The sequence below is a fragment of the Gossypium hirsutum genome, chromosome A07 (assembly GCF_007990345.1).
Source record: "Gossypium hirsutum isolate 1008001.06 chromosome A07, Gossypium_hirsutum_v2.1, whole genome shotgun sequence".
NCBI lineage: Eukaryota > Viridiplantae > Streptophyta > Magnoliopsida > Malvales > Malvaceae > Gossypium > Gossypium hirsutum.
Window position 1 is genome coordinate 80666613 of NC_053430.1, and position 3408 is coordinate 80670020.

Here is a 3408-nt window from a genome sequence, read left to right on the forward strand (position 1 = left end):
ATTAGGGTGAAACCTAATATGGGAGTCCATAGTGTGATTTACTGCTTCCCTAGGGGTTTTAATTAAGAAAGAAATTTTGATTAATTCAACTGAGGGTTAGACGTTATTAGTCTCGAAAAGGATAATAACATAGGTTAGGGAGTCTCACGGATCAAGTCAAGTGAATAAATCGTCCGGTTCAGAGTCAGATAACAAGTGAAATCTAGGTAGATTCCTCATTGGGTGTCGTCTTTGTCAATTGCTTCTCTTCAAGTCTTTTTCCAAATTTTCTCTTCGCTTTAATTAAACTAGTTAATTAGTTTAGATAATTAGTTTAATAAACAAATCCTTTTATTCCTAGGCTCGATAATAAGAAGATAGTTATTACCGGTACTTTTGGTTCCCTTGGGTACGATATCCCGGTCTTGCCATTACTATACTATTGTTCGATAGGTGCGCTTTCCTTTTCATCATGATAATAGTTAGTCTAGGTTTGATCTTTATTATAAATATTTATTACTTGTTACACATCACACGATCAAGTTTTTGGCGCCGTTGCCGGGGAACTGAAATATTAGGAACACTAAATTTTTGTTACTTTAGCCGTTTATTTTTCTTGCAATTTTATTTTATTTTGTTATTTATTAATTTGCTTTTCTCTTTCTTGGCAGGTTTTTATAGTTTATGACTAAAAGAAACCCATCAGGACCATTACTTTTTGACGAAGAAATCGATCGCACAGTTCGTAGAAATCAAAGAGAAATAAGGCGTAGTTTATGATACACGGAGAACGAGCGAGAAGACGATATTCAGCCCCTAACCAAAGAGATGGCCGAAAACCCAGGCGATCAGCTACTTTCTGCAATTGCAGCTAATCAAAATCCTGCTCCGCATACTATGTATGACTATGCTAAACCTTCTTTAACAGGAACTGAGTCAAGTATAGTTAGACCTGCTATTTATGCGAATAATTTTGAACTAAAACCTAACATAATTCAGATGATATACTAGTTTGTTCAGTTTGATGGTTTGCAGGATGAGGATCCCAACACGCACTTGGCGAATTTTCTTGAATTTTGCGATACATTCAAAATCAATGGCGTTTCTGATGATGCCATTTGTCTTCGATTATTTCCCTTTTCACTGAGAAACAAAGCCAAGTAGTGGTTCAACTCGTTACCACGAGGGTCTATCACTACTTGGGAACAAATGACCGAGAAATTTTTACTAAAATATTTTTTGCCGGCTAAAACGGCTAAATTACGTAATGATATCACTTCTTTTGTGCAGATGGATTTAGAAACATTTTACGATGCATGGGAGAGATACAAGGACTTACTAAGAAGGTGCCCTCACAATGGGTTACCGCTTTGGCTTCAAGTACAAACATTCCACAATGGCCTGAATCCCTCGACTCGGTAAATGGTTGACGCAGTCGCTGGCGGAAGTATCAACAATAAAACACCGGAAGTTGCCTATGAATTTATAGAGGATATGTCACTGAATAACTATCAGTGGCAAGTTTGAGGACTAAGCCAACAAAAATAGCCGGCGTTTATAACATCGATTCAGTTACTATGGTGTCAAATCAGGTAGAACTTCTCAATAAAAATATTGATAATTTTCTTGGTGTGCATACAGAATACCAATCCTTCAATCCTACAACTAAAGAAGAATAAGTCAACTATATAGGTAACAATAACTTTAGATTTCAAAATAACCCATACAGTAATACCTATAATACAGGTTGGAGGAACTACCCAAATTTCTCCTAGGGTGGTCACGGCAATCAAAAGCCACAAAATCCTCAGGGTTTTCAACAGCCAAGTTATCAACAAGAGAAGAAACCAAACCTTGAAGAGATGCTTTATAAATTTATCTCGGTGTCAGAAACCTATTTCCAAAATACCGAGACAGCACTTAAGAATGAACAAGCAGCAATCCAAAATACCGAGACGTTATTAATCTCAAAAAGGATAATAACATAGGTTAGGGAGTCTCACGGATCAAGTCAAGTGAATAAATCGTCCGGTTCAGAGTCAGATAACAAGTGAAATCTAGGTAGATTCTTCATTGGGTGTTGTCTTTATCAATTGCTTTTCTTCAAGTCTTTTTCCAAATTTTCTCTTCGCTTTAATTAAACTAGTTAATTAGTTTAGATAATTAGTTTAATAAACAAATCCTTTTATTCCTAGGCTAGATAATAAGAAGATAGTTATTACCGGTACTTTTGGTTCCCTTGGGTACGATATCCCGGTCTTGCCATTACTATACTATTGTTCGATAGGTGCGCTTGCCTTTTCGTCGTGATAATAGTTAGTCTAGGTTTGATCTTCATTATAAATATTTATTACTTGTTACATATCACACGATCAAGTTTTTGGCACCGTTGCCGAGGAACTGAAATATTAGGAACACTAAATTTTGATTACTTTAGCCGTTTATTTTTCTTGCAATTTTATTTTATTTTATTATTTATTAATTTACTTTTTCTCTCTCTTGGCAGGTTTTTATAGTTTATGACTAGAAGAAACCCATCAGGACCATTACTTTTTGACGAAGAAATCGATCGCACAGTTCATAGAAATCAAAGAGAAATAAGGCGTAGTTTATGATACACGGAGAACGAGCGAGAAGACGATATTCAACCCCTAACCGAAGAGATGGCCGAAAACCAGGCGATCAGTTGCTTTCTGCAATTGCAGCTAATCAAAATCCTGCTCCACATACTTTGTATGACTATGCTAAACCTTCTTTAACAGGAACTGAGTCAAGTATAGTTAGACCTGCTATTTATGCGAATAATTTTGAACTAAAACCTAACATAATTCAGATGGTACACTAGTTTGTTCAGTTTGATGGTTTGCAGGATGAGGATCCCAACACGCACTTGGCGAATTTTCTTGAATTTTGCGATACATTCAAAATCAATGGCGTTTCTGATGATGCCATTTGTCTTCAATTATTTCCCTTGTCACTGAGAAACAAAGCCAAGCAGTGGTTAAATTCGTTACCACGAGGGTCTATCACTACTTGGGAACAAATGACCGAGAAATTTTTACTAAAATATTTTTTGCCAGGTAAAACGGCTAAATTACGTAAAGATATCTCTTCTTTTGTGCAGATGGATTTAGAAACACTTTACGATGCATGGGAGAGATACAAGGACTTACTAAGAAGGTGCCCTCACAATGGGTTACCGCTTTGGCTTCAAGTACAAACATTCTACAATGGCCTGAATCCCTCGACTCGGTAAATGGTTGACGCAGCCGCTAGCGGAAGTATCAACAATAAAACACCGGAAAATGCCTATGAATTTATAGAGGAGATGTCACTGAATAACTATCAGTCGCAAGTTATGAGGACTAAGCCAACAAAAATAGCCGGCGTTTATAACATCGATTCAGTTACTATGGTGTCAAACCAGGT

The 3408-nt window shown here is 36.6% G+C and overlaps 2 non-coding genes across 2 annotated transcripts; both read right to left on the bottom strand.

Annotated features, from left to right (window-relative positions):
* Positions 1–1236: 1236 nt before the first annotated feature.
* LOC121204385 (small nucleolar RNA R71) lies at positions 1237–1343 on the bottom strand. The gene has a single exon (XR_005899310.1). It is a non-coding gene; the product is annotated as a small nucleolar RNA R71 (small nucleolar RNA).
* Positions 1344–3070: 1727 nt separating this feature from the next.
* Positions 3071–3177, bottom strand: LOC121204418 (small nucleolar RNA R71). Its single transcript, XR_005899343.1, has one exon. It is a non-coding gene; the product is annotated as a small nucleolar RNA R71 (small nucleolar RNA).
* Between the last annotated feature and the right edge of the window lie 231 nt (positions 3178–3408).